At 52.8% G+C, this 12,842-nt stretch overlaps 1 protein-coding gene across 2 annotated transcripts in view; it reads left to right on the top strand.

Moving 5' to 3' along the window:
* LOC135253333 (rho GTPase-activating protein 21-like) overlaps positions 1–12,842 on the top strand; it is a 94,373-nt gene that overhangs the window by 15,534 nt on the left and 65,997 nt on the right. The window lies entirely within an intron of this gene.

Raw genomic sequence — 12,842 nt, 5'->3', positions numbered from 1 at the left:
GTGCCTGCTCAGAGCCCCTGTGTGCCTGCACAGAGCCCCTGTGTGCCTGCTCAGAGTCCCCTGTGTGCCTGCTCAGAGTCCCTGTGTGCCTGCTCAGGATCAGCGCTCCGTACTTCTCTGGACCGCAGCCGGTGCCGGTGCCGGTGCCGTGACCTCTAACCGTCCCTCACGCAGCTCCCCTCCTCTGCACTTTGGCTTCCGGTCAAGCTTGCACTCTCGCATTCTCTTTTCCTCATCTTTCTCTCCTTTCGCTTCTCATGGCTCATTCCCTGCTGCTTTGCGTGCTGCCGCAGAGGCTGGTAATGAGCGCAGGTTTTTACTCTGTCACTGTGAACCCGGGGCTCTTTGCGCTGGGGTTAATTTGGTGCATCCCCCCCCCCCTTCAGATCAACCCCTCCTCCAGCTCCCTGTAGTGCGCAGCTTCAACACTGCAGTGATTGTTCCACTTTTTTTTTTTTCGTTTTTAACTGCATGATCTGAGCTAGAAGTTCTGGCGTGCGTGCTGGCTCCAGCTCAGCCCTCGGCCGCTTTCATTTCAGCTCGCGCCCCGCGCCGCGCTGACGGCCCTCCGTTTTACGTCCCGTCCCGGACGCGAGGAGCTCTCTGAGGGGGGGGGGGATGAGGGTCTTTGCACCAGCCGTAGCGCGGGCCTCTTAAAATATTCACGCGTCTGCACCTGGCCGTCTCCCCCCCCCCCCGCCCCGTGCGTTAAAGAGAACGTAAACACGCGGCGTTAAAGTGGGGGGGGGGGGGGGGGTGTGTGTATCTCCGAGGTGAGCAGGACCCGCGTGCGGCGCGTCCGCCCCCCGTTTGCCCGCCAGGCCTGCCGGTCGGGGCCCCGGCTTTTATGAGGAGCGAGAGGCGTTAATTATTCATTGCGGCTCAGCCGCGAGGATTCCAATTATGCCGGGCTCCGGTTGCATCTGCGGGGCCGGCCCGCTCCTAATTGGCCCACCTGCCTGTGCTCAGGGGGGGTCCCAGGCCCTGCTCTTTGTTCAGCCCCGTGGGCCAGTGCCTGGGGAGGGAAGCTCCCACACACAGGGATTAGACACAATGCCCTGAGAGAGAGAGAGAGAGGGAGAAGGGGGCAGGGACGGAGAGAGAGGGGGAGTGGGTCTGTGGCAGAGAAAAGGGAGATTGGGGGGGGGGGGTATTAGGATTGAGAGCGTGCAGCGAGGGAGGAAGTGATGCAGCACAACGGTTGAATTGGTAAATAAAAAGTTGCGGGAGGGGCATTGTGTGGAGTCGTATTCAGGTAATCGTATCCTCTCTCAGGCAGGGCAGTTGTACTCTCGGGTGAGGCCGTTTCACCTGAGTTGCTTAAAGGGGACGCTCAGTAATATGACACTGGTTCACTTACTTTTTTTTACCTTGGATAAGATATGACCCTGCGTTCAAATTTGAAAATGGACCCATATTTGCTAGAACAGTTAGCCTAATTGAAGTTTGCATTTATTTCAGCTACTATCACTCGGGCACAACCGTCTTACAGGGTTGGTTTGTCTCAGCTGCGTAAGCAACCCGTTACTGGACTGCTGACTTTCTGTGAGTTCAACGATATTTTGCTTTGCCCTGGGTTGCTGGAATGAATATTACTGAACAAAACATATGAATTTTCGCCAACTACCTCTGAAGGGAGACTGCAACTACTGCACCACTGGCCGCTCTGGATTGGCCACCAGTGAGAGACCCAATTTTTTTCGAAAGCAATACCCAAGTTTGAAAACGGAAGTTGATCTGACTTCAGTTGGTTTTTGGTCCGAAGCGCAAATTGTCCGGTTTAATGAAAGGCCCGCTTCTCAACATAATCTGACTCAATAATCGTCTCGCTGTTAAAATGGGGAGTGTAATGTACGCTACACAGTACGGACACGCGAGGCTAACGCTTCATCTGCTCGTGCAAATCGGCTCTAGTGTACGCCTTCGCTCCTTAGACGAAGAGCGGAACAGGCTCCTTCAGTGAAAATAAGAAAAAAGAAAAGTCAGAGATGGTCAAAAGGCCCTTGGGCTCAGTGGGCTCAGTGCTTCCAAAGGAATGCAGTTTTATCTGGAGAGGTGCATTCTCCTCTGTTTCTCCTTTGTGGAGGGGAGAGCTGGTAGGGCCGGTGTTTGATCCCTGGCCACTTCTAAGAGAATCCCTGCCCCCCCTCCCCCCCTCCCCCCCCGTTATTCTTTGAAAACACTGTACAGCCCCAAACCAGGGCGTGGCCACCGCTCACACAGGGCCATGGCAGACACCGCAGTTTTACAGAAAACTACAGAGGAGAAAAGGAGAATGGGTTTGGGGTTTTTCTTTGAATTCTGGGCATAAAAGGCCACTGTTGTGGTATTGTGGGTGAGGACATGAGCACCTGGCTAGAAGGGGCAGGTTTGGTCCCCTGGTTGGGCACTGCCCTTGTTACCCTCAAGGGCGGCCGTCAACCCAAAATGCTTTAGCTGATGTGTCTTCCGTAGCTTCTCTGCATTCTCTTAGCCGTTCATACCAGGGCTAGTGAAATAGGCTACAAAAAGTTTGTCACCTTACTGCTAGAAAACAGATACTGAGTACATGAGTAGTGTCCAGTATAACGAATACTTTGTTGATATATACATCCTTACTCCTTGTTGGTATATGCTGTCCACCAATCACTGTCGATGTTGCTCAAATGGTTGTTACCAACAAGCTCCAGTATTGGTGTGGCTCCTCTCCGTTCATTACCAGCAAGGTGACGCTGCGTCATGCGTTACCCTTGGTTCTGCGCGCTTGCACTGAGGCAGAGGGCACGCATACCAGCGCGTTCGCTGCGGCAGCGGCGCGAGGCGTGCCCGGAATGCTGCTTTAAAATACCGGTCCGTCGCCGGTGAACCGGGGAGGCGCCCCGCGAGGAATGCGCGTCCCGCGCTCGTTTCCAGCCCGTGCCTTTCTGACCACAACCCCCCCCCCCCCGCGAGCGCGCGTCCGCGTTACAGCGTTCAGCTTGTCACCCAGCGTTACCCTGCGCCGCCTTTTTATTTAACCGTCGCTTTCGAGAGAATGGTAAATGGTAAATGGACTGCATTTATATAGCGCTTTTATCCAAAGCGCTTTACAATTGATGCCTCTCATTCGCCAGAGCAGTTAGGGGTTAGGTGTCTTGCTCAAGGACACTTCGACATGCCCAGGACGGGGTTTGAACCGGCAACCCTCCGACTGCCAGACAATCGCTCTTACCTCCTGAGCTACGTCGCCCCTCGTGAAGAAGAAGAAGAGAAGAGAAGAAACATGTTAGATGCCCCCGGAAAAAAAATAAAAGTTCTGCGCTGTTAATAGTAGCGTCGGTGTAAAATGGGTCATTTGACATTGAAGCGTTTGGGTTGAAATAGCGCGAACACTCTGCTTTTATCCGGCAGGCTTCAGAAGCGGGCTGCGCTCATTCCTGCCTGGAGCCCGGATGGAGGCTGGAGTTCAGCGAGCAGCTGCCGCTCCGCTGGGGGCGAACGTCCTTTTGATATGTGGGGAGCGGAGCGCTTGGCGGGGGGCCAGCGACCGGCCCCAGGAACGCGCGCACGGCCCCCTGCCGCAGCGCCCGGCTCCATAAAACTGTGAATTATCGTCCTCTTCAGCGCAGCCGTGCCCTCGGGCGAACCGCTCATGGACAGCGCTGTGAACGGGGGGTGCGAGCTAAAAATCGCCGTCGGAGAAAGCGTCCAGCCGCGCGCGAGGCGAGCGTGTGAACCGCGATGTGGTTAAGTCGTCCCGGGGAGGGCCGGCTGCGGAGCCAGCGCCCGTTTCCCAGGGGACGCCAGGTCGGCGGCGCAGCGGGGCCGCGGGATGGGGGCGCTACGTGGAGTCGTCTGTCTGTCCCGGCCGTGCCACGACGCTCCCAACACGGGGCTTCTCTTCGGGGTCCGTCACGGAATCTGGGCTCGCGAAGAGCCACCGTGGCAGAATACTGCCTCCCCCCACCCCCAAACCCCTCACCCCCCCTCCCCAGTCTTTCCCCCCCTCTCCCCCTCTCGCCAGTCGCGACGTCAGCTCCGACAGCTGCCCTTTCAAGCCGTGCTTCGCCCCTCCCACCGAGCAGCCGAAATCGGGAGCAGGTAGCGGTAGCGCAGAGAGTGCTGATTCACCACACGCTGTCAGCGGTCTGCTCTCTCTTCCCCTCTCAGGAAGCCAGGGGGGCGAGCTGTGGGTCAGCTCCCTGTGCTTATCCTCTCCTCTCTCCCCCTCTCCTGTGCCGCATCCCCTGCTCCCGTTGGGGGGGGGGGGGGCAGGGAGGTGAGCCGCACTCGCTCGTATGTGAGGGAGGAGAAGGCAGGTGAAACCCAAGATGGCGTCGGCGCTGGAAAATGTTGAGCGTTGTTTTTTTTCCCCTTCTTTTTTTGGTGCAGTGCAGATTGGGCCGTTTCTGGGGGGTGTTTTTTTTTGTGACTGTGTAGCCCTTTAAAAAGAGCCCCCCCCCCCCTTCAGAAAAGCACAGCACCAGCAGGTCTGATGAGGTAGAGAGGAGCAGTGATAACATGCCGGCTGTGAGAGAGAGCGTCGCTATGACAACCGTGCCTGCGCGCGCTCCTGCGTATGTTCGCGTGAGCAGGCTGGCGTGTGTGTGTGTGTGTGAGAGAGAGAGAGAGAGAGAGAGAGAGAGAGAGGGAAAGGGTGTAACTCAGAAGGACAATAACATGCCACTACCCCCACAGACACAGTGCGCTGTCCTCACACACAGCGGCAGGCTCGGTCCCTGGAGAAGGTCACCGATTGGAGGGAATGCGTCAGAAGTATTAAGGAAATTCAGCCGGATATTGATTTTGCAGTGGCTGATTCATTGATACTCACGTTGTTTCATTAATAAATAAATATATCTGTGTGTGAGTTAGTGTATATACAATTTAAAGATTTATTCAAAGATGGCTTCCAGTCAGGCTTATGTAACCACTGTAGCTTCTGCAGCACGGTCAGTCGTAAGACTGTGTCACACCTGTGACCCCGCGCAGGGTGCGTAGGCCTGGGAGATCACACTGGCGAAGGGCCGGTTTAGTCGAGCGCTCCGCGCCGAAGCCAGAGCGGACGCAGAGAGACTTGTGAACGGTTTCCCCGCTGACCTCGCGCGGCCCTCTGGCAGAGGAGGGGCGAGCCGGCCGCTGCTACGGAGCCTCGCTCGCGCGCACGCGTAGCATTCGAGCCTCGCCCGCCCCGCCCCTTCGGCTTTCGACGGCGTGAAGCGAAGAAGCAGAACGAGGTGCTGAGGTTTTGAGAGAGGGAACCCTGGGCTCGGCTGTCAGTCGGAATCGATTGGGGGGGGGGTGGAAAGGAGAAGCCTGGAAGGAGGCACGAGGGCGAGGCAGGGCTGAGGCCGGTCTTTTTCGCTCGCTGCGTAGAGCGCGCATCAAAAAAAAAAACGTAATAACAAAAAAAGCGCTAATAAAAACGTTTCACTTAGCAAATGGCATCCATCTGTTGTTTTTGCAGGACCTTTTTTTTTTTAATGGTCCTCGGCATGCCAAAGATGAGGCCTCACCAGTATAGTATTTCCTGTCTGTGAGCAACAGGCGGCTGACCCCGCCCAGTCAGGCCAGGCCGGAGACCAGAGAATGGACTTTTATTCTTTACAGCTGGGACGGGTGCGTCACAGCGCTCCTCACGGCCCTCCGAAAATTTCTCCGGTCCGCCTCTTGCCGCCGGTGCGCACGTATAGCGACATCGTGTGTTGTTGAGATGGCGGGTGTCGGCGTGCGACCTGCGTTGGTGTGGGACCTGTGCGTGTGTGTGTGTGTTCAGGAAGTGGGAGGTCATTAGTCCCTCTACCTTCTGAGCATTTTCGTTCGTGTGTGAAGGTTGTGACCTGTTGTACGTCGAGGTGCAGTTTCGCCTGTGCTTTCGTGCACGCGTGTGTGTTCACCCTGGGCCCTGGAGGTGATAGCGCTTTGTATTCTTCCCTCCGTTCCTCTCGCGTTCCTCTTGCTTGACTCTCGCTTGCGTTTGGAACGCCAGGCGCCTTCCCTGCCCCGCCCCCACGGTGCCCTGCATGACCTCATGGGATTGATATCACTTTGGTTTGCGCTCATTTATTTTTGGCTTTTTCTTTGACCGGGTGCAGATGGTCGTCTTCGTGAGGTCTCGGCTGGCCTAGCTCACCGTGATCCTCCTCAGTCAGACCCGCACGTGTTGGGCGCTCGAGTGAGGCCACGGCGTCCAGCTCCAAACGGCACTCGCGTACGCACTTGCGTCAGAGCACCTGCGGACCGCGCTTGAACTGAAGACCCACGTCCTTCAGCAAGGCTGAAATGCAGTATTGAGTCAGACGGTTTAAAGGGCCTGCGTTCAGCTGGACAATTCAGCTTGAACGTGTGGTGCGGGCGGAGTAATCCAGGGCGGCTTACTCTGTGCACTGTTTGCTTGAAGCTGCTCTGTATTTACTGGGGCGCTGCAGTCGAGAGCACAGCTCACACCGCGGCCCGAGCCCCGGTTTTGTTTGCAGCGGCCCAGAGACCCGACCGCAGCTCCCCCCTTTGCGTGCAGTCAGCCTACTTTGTTCCTCCTCCAAATCTGTAGCTTAAGTGGGCTGTTTCGTTACCCTTAAATTTCGTCCCATCGTATCATCCGGCTGCAAAATAGACATGAAGGGGCGACAGATTGAAGGAGGCGGGTGCGCTTGCGTGAATGTTGCCATGGCGACGGCAGCATGGCCGTCTAGCGGCCGGTCGGCGGTCTGAGGCGTTCCGGTCTGTCGCAGATTCGCCGTTGCCAGTGCGCCGTGCTCTGCTGGTAATGGCGGAAAATTCCCCACTCCCGGGGATTAGCGGTTTTGGAAGTGCGACTTAACCGGGGAGGGAGGAGGTCCAGGCCTGCGGGCTGCGAATGAGTCTGCAGGGAGCGTGCGGTCAGGAGGACGGGGGGGGGAAACCGAGCTTTCCTCTCCTTAGCCTGGCCCGGTTTGAATGAGCCCAGCTGGAAGCGGGCTTTCTGACTGTCCGCTGCCTCGGGGGGGGGGCTACGCTTATGCACTTGTGGGCAAGTGAAAAGGGATTGGCCCCCCCGACGTGCTGTGTAACCCCGGAGAAAGCCGTCCCGCGCCCAGCTGCATTTCTGTTACCCTAATAGTGAGTGCTACAGTTTTATTTGCGGTAGGTAACGTTTTACTTGATTCTGAAACCTTCTTTTCCACACGGCACGCCTCATCTAGAATTGCGCACAAGTTACACGCCGGCATTTCCCAAGCTACACATTTTGTGAAGTTTAGCGTAAGCGATACATTTCCCCCCCTCTCAGATTGTCACACTAGATTTTCATGTAGGCTCTTCATAGTGTTGCTCTGGACATTCATGCTGGAGTCCAGGCATGCGCTGCACTGAGTAGTACAATTGGGTCTGTTTAACCCTGTGCTCAGTCTGCACCCCCGAGTGCCTACCCTGTCCCCCCAAGTGCTTCTCTGGACTTCCACTCAAGCGGGCCATTTTTCACTGCCTTTTAGAAAAGGTCACATTCCGTTATATTCAGTTGTGTGTACACCCCCCCTCGTCTCTACATAAATTTCCCTTGGTGCAAAATAACGGTTTCCTACCGTCTTAGGGAAAAAATAAGCCCTTATGACCCAACCCAGAAACTCACCTTTAGCTAACTTTACGTTACATGATTTTATACATGAACGTGCATGAGGAAAATAGGTTTGACTTTGCTTAAGGAGATATTTTGTGTTCTTGGCCAGAATGCGAGGGACGGCGTAGATGTGGTGCAGGGTCTGATGGGAACGCGACCCTGGGGAAGCCTTGGCTACGCTATGTCTCGCGGAAACCCAGCCACTCCTCGCTGGGCTCAGTCGCGAGGCTCAGCAGGAGTGCAGGTTTGGGCGGGGATAAGACCATTCCTCACATACAGAACATATTTATATTTGCCCCCTCACCTCCTCACTTTACACTCTGCTGAGACTATTCAGAACTCGAAGTCCATCTCAAACCCAAGGGCCCCATGAATGTACATTCGAGGGCCACTAGGTATGCTAGCCAGCCATCTGGTATTATAATTCTGTGACTGTATGTGCCTGAAGAAAATAGGGAGAGGAGTTTTGGAACCTTGTCATGCCTTTGGACTCGAGGGTCTAGTTTTGGCATGAGGTGCATTCCACAAGATTTGTTTTTGTCAATGATCCTGAGATTTTTATTTAACCTGCCAGAAAGATTTCCTTGCCACATTGGTTGGTAGTGTATGAGCTATCTCAGATGCCTTTACACCTCGAATGGTGTAAAGAGACAGATCTCTTTGATACTGACTTCAGGCTACGTCTCACATCTGAAGATAGTGAGGTGATTTTGATTTCATCTGACACTTCATTTGGACAAAGGGTGGCCTTGTAATTATTCGCTGGTCTTTCTCATTGGTTGCCGACCATATGCCGTCATTAGGCTATATCACTGCAGATTTCATTGTGTCTTTGTAGTTGTGTTGCTGATTGAAGGCACTGTGTTGGAGGGGGTTTAGGTCTGATTGAATCGCTGCATTCTGGTAGAAATGCATTTTCATGTGTCTGTTGACCGTGTTGCTGCACTTTTATGTACTCGTTTCTGTAGTGTTTCTTCATGGGTTATTCTGTTTGTTTGTTTTGGAACTTTGGAGCTATTTTGTGGAATGTACGGTAGCTGGTTTTTCCCTCCATCGTACAGTCCACTCAGAATAGCTGAAGGCTTAACCAGCCACTCTCCTCTCAGGAGAGATGTTCTAAATAAGGAAACTATTGACTGTTTTTACAAGTGATGCTTGTGTGAACCCTGAAAGGTTCTAATTTTTCCAAGCACCCCTTTTTTGTTGTGTGTAACCCGTTATACCTGTGGATGCCTGAAGTGTTTTGCGAGGAACTGATGCATTAAAAGCAATCCTTGCTGAATTAAACCCACTGCATCCATTCACTGTGGACTTCCAGTCAGAGTTGTCTAATGGTGTAACCAAGGCTTGGGTAGCCTGCACTCACAGCAGACGAGCCCTTTATGGACTGAGCAACTTGGGAGCCCAGGGTTTCAGATGGATCGAAGGCGTGCTCACACGACGACTGACGCGTTCCTTAATTGTTCGTTGGGTACAGCAGGGTGGCGGACCTGCGCCGATCACCCTTCGTTTGGCTCCGAGGCGCTCGGAGGGGGTCGTAGGATTTCCCAAACCGACAACGGAACTTGTGTTTCGGCCCGGAGGCGAGGAGAAAGGGCACGCGTGTCAGAGCCGGAGTGATTCCCCGACCCATCGGATTTGCACAAGTGCTTCAAGGGCTTGTTTAGCAACCAAGGCTCGCGCTCCGAGCTCCTTCGCTACCACCGCGCCCCTCTGCTCCGTCTCCTTTCTTGGGCCTCAGAGTCTTTCATTTACCGGACTCCCTGCTGCACGTCGCCACTTTCGTTGCTGCAGAGTCCAACTTCTGTCACCGTGTACTCGTACAACTCGTCCTTATAACAAGCTGCGTATTTTTGTGCCATAGGGTGCATTCCAGCATTCGGCTGACATAATTTGAAAAAGAAGTTGTCATGAAGTTGGCATGAAGTTCGGTGAGCGTACTGCTCTGGGAAACGACGGGAGAAATTAAGAAATAATGGTAATTCTAGGTCCTGCACAGCTGTGTGTATGCTTCGTGTCTTGGGCACTGAAGCACTTTATATTGCATGCGAAGTAAAGCAGTCTTCTGGGGAAAAAGAATACTGAAATTAAAACATAACATGTTACGGCTGTCCATCATGGTCTGGCGAACACCATAAGGAGACATGACCTCCTAGTTCTAAATGGCAACAGTAATCTCCTGGATGGTTGATGGATGATTTATTATGATTTAAAATTGGATTTTGTGGACAAATGAACAATTGGAGATGCATATTCTCTGTAAACCTAGAAGTCTAAGCTACAGTAAAGTTAACTTATGTTACATAAGTGTTGTCATTTTGAACTTAATTTGCATTGTGGTGAACTGTTGATGTGTGTCGGCGATTAGTGGGAGTTGCTTACAGGAATAAACAGCTAAATACAAACAAATCTTTTTGGGCGGGCCGCCCAAATAAAGTCAGTGTGTGGGAAAACACTGCCTATCTTCTGCTTTGAATGTAGCCTATAGGCTATATTTATATGAAGCAATGTGTGAAAGTCTTTGGGTGTTTTGGAGGATTGCTGAGAATATGGCGCTGCACCGTTCCTCAACCTAGAAGTTTCCTACAGCTGGCGGCTTTATTGACCTCTAACACCGCCCGTGACTTTTCACTGTTGACGAGGTTTATACAGATGGGACAAGCTTACACAGCCCCGTTTGGAAACTGCAGGGATGAGCGGCCTGGCTCAGCAGGACGCCCCATGCTGTGCTCACCCTGGCACGCTCCGCCGTCGCTTCCTGGCTCCCGTTCGGCGTTCGCAGCGCTAGCTCTGTGCTTCTCAGCCCTGGTCCTGGGGACCCACTGCCCCGCATGTTTTAGATGTCTCCCTGCTCCAGCACACCTGATTCAAATGAGCGGGTCCTTATCAGGCTTCTGCAGAGCTTGATGAAGACCCATTCATTTGAATCAGGTGTGTTGGAGCAGGGAGACATCTAAAACATGCAGGGCAGTGGGTCCCCAGGACCAGGGTTGAGAAGCACTGCTCTAGCTTCATTACTGGGCTGTAATGGCGAAAGCGGTGATGCAGAACAAGCGTTTGGCAAAAAGAAACTCCAAAAGGAAGAAGAAAATGCTGTGGTTGATGATGACGGCAAGACCTCAACCCAAGCACTGCTAGGTTTCTCTTACTTCGTCTCTCTCTCTCTCTCTCTCTTTTTATCTCTCTTTCTCTCTCAAGCTGGCATCAGAGGCTACAGTCCGTGAAGTCACCCTGCGTTTGGGCTGCCCCAAAGAGCAGAGAAGGGGAGGGTGATGAGTACCCAGGCAGTAGTGTCGCTTAGCTCCAAATAGGGTGGGGGTGCAAGGTTACTGAGCGTGTCTGCGTGTGCGTGCGTGCACATGTGTGCGTGCGCACGTGTGTGCATGCGCTCTCCTGCAGTCTTGGCTATAAGTGCAGACCTGTGTATGTGTAGAGCAGTGTGGCAGGGACATATGGTCCCCACATTGCCCTCTGTACAGTCAGGTCTCTCCTGCTCCCGGCTGAGGGCGGAGGGGGAAATTCCTGCCTTGATGAGAGCAGGGCGCAGACAGTGTGCAAGCCGTCCTAAATTCAGGCTCCTCCCAAGCAAGCAAGCAAGCAGAGCCACCTGAAATGTCTGAGGGTGTGCGTGGCGTGGAAATGTACCTGCGTGCTTGTTCTTTTATGGAGTTCACCCCCAAGTGCCACCTGTTCTTGACCCCGTCTATAGTCACTGTGCCCCGTACGTTCTTGGTGAAACTGTGAGGAAAAAGTGAGGGGGTGTGGGGATGGTTTGGCCCGTGCTGAGGTAACGCAGCGCAGTTTTGAGGACGCTTGCTTGCTGAGGCACAAAGCCGCCGCCCACGATTGAAAACACGCCGCTGCGTGCGGGCGAGGTCTTCACCTGCTGCCCGCCGGAGAGAAATGATAAACGGCAGTGGCCATAAAAACCGAATTTGTACTTAATGCTGAAACTTTGAGAACTGTATGCTGGAGCGCTGACCTCAGGTCAGTGTGTTCTTTCCCTGCGGAGCGGGTCTGACAGAGCCTTCCTGGAATGAAGAGCCCCACCAGTGTCACAGCCACCGCCTGATTACACTGGCCTCACTGTGCAGAGTGAATTGAGCCACTGTTTCGCTGGCCCCGTCTGAAGCTTGGCCGCGCTCCCGCTCTCACTCAGGAGCAGATTCATCCTGCAGAATGTCTGCGGTCCTGGTTTTTTGCTCGTGACGGATTAATCCTGTAGGACGACCGTAGCCCTGTTTTTCGAAGAGTTTCATTGTGTGGGATGACCTGATTTTACGATGAAAGGACTGATTCTGTAGTTTGACCACAGGCATGTTTTTAATGACCGGATTTTTTTTTTAATGATTGGAGCTGTACTTTGGCCACAGTCCTGCCGTTGCTTATGAAGGGATTGATCCTGTGGCTCGGCTTGCGATTGGTGGCATGCTCTCTGCCGCACCCAGCCCGCCCGGTCCCCACGCAGCCTGCTTGGACTGCCAGGCACCCCTGCCCCACCCCCTCACATCAAGCCAAATCAACTCTTTGACAGCCAAGACCAAAATGACCTGTTTGCCTTCAAAATCCTTTATCTAGCCTACATTCCATATGTTGACAGTTATTGTAAGAGCTGTGCTGTTCAGCTCTGGGAATTGATGTAAATAGTCAAATCAGTTCTATAAAAATAATGTAGGAAATCATTTTTTTATCAGTTCAGTGTGGTACAGGTGTATTCATTCCTATGATTTATCTAAGAAGTAGGCCTAGGCCTGAATGTTTTTACCAAGGAAATTTTATATTGCAAGTCATGTCACAATTGTTGTACCTATCAAAATAATTCCAACATATTTTGTAGCTATATAATAGGCTATATACAAAATATGTTGGAATTATTTCGATAGATACAACAATTGTGACATGACTTGCAATATAAAATTTCCTTGGTATTGCAGCCCTAACTGTTCTCAATACTCAGGGAATTTGGAAAGCTCAGATGTGATTAAAAGTTTTACTGGGAAAGTTCATTCCATCTCTGTCGGTTGCAGTGCAGTTATATAAAATTGTTTTGCTGCTGTCTATTTCCTCTTCCCGAAGACAAGGTCTTTATTCAGCCAGGTAATCCTATCTCTTCCCTATGGATATGAAAAACGATCAGGCAGGAAATGTCCAATGCGTATCAGTGGGGACTGTAAAGTGCTGCATGGGGCTTCTCTCACCAAATTATACTCACTCTCACAGAGTTCCATTTAGCCATGATTGTTATTCAGTTTCCATGTTTTAAAGTCACATTACCAGAGTAGGATCAGTT

This window comes from Anguilla rostrata, chromosome 4 (genome assembly GCF_018555375.3).
Source record: "Anguilla rostrata isolate EN2019 chromosome 4, ASM1855537v3, whole genome shotgun sequence".
Lineage (NCBI taxonomy): Eukaryota > Metazoa > Chordata > Actinopteri > Anguilliformes > Anguillidae > Anguilla > Anguilla rostrata.
The sequence above is the reverse complement of the archived record's forward strand: the minus strand, read 5'-3'. Positions and strand labels throughout refer to the sequence as shown.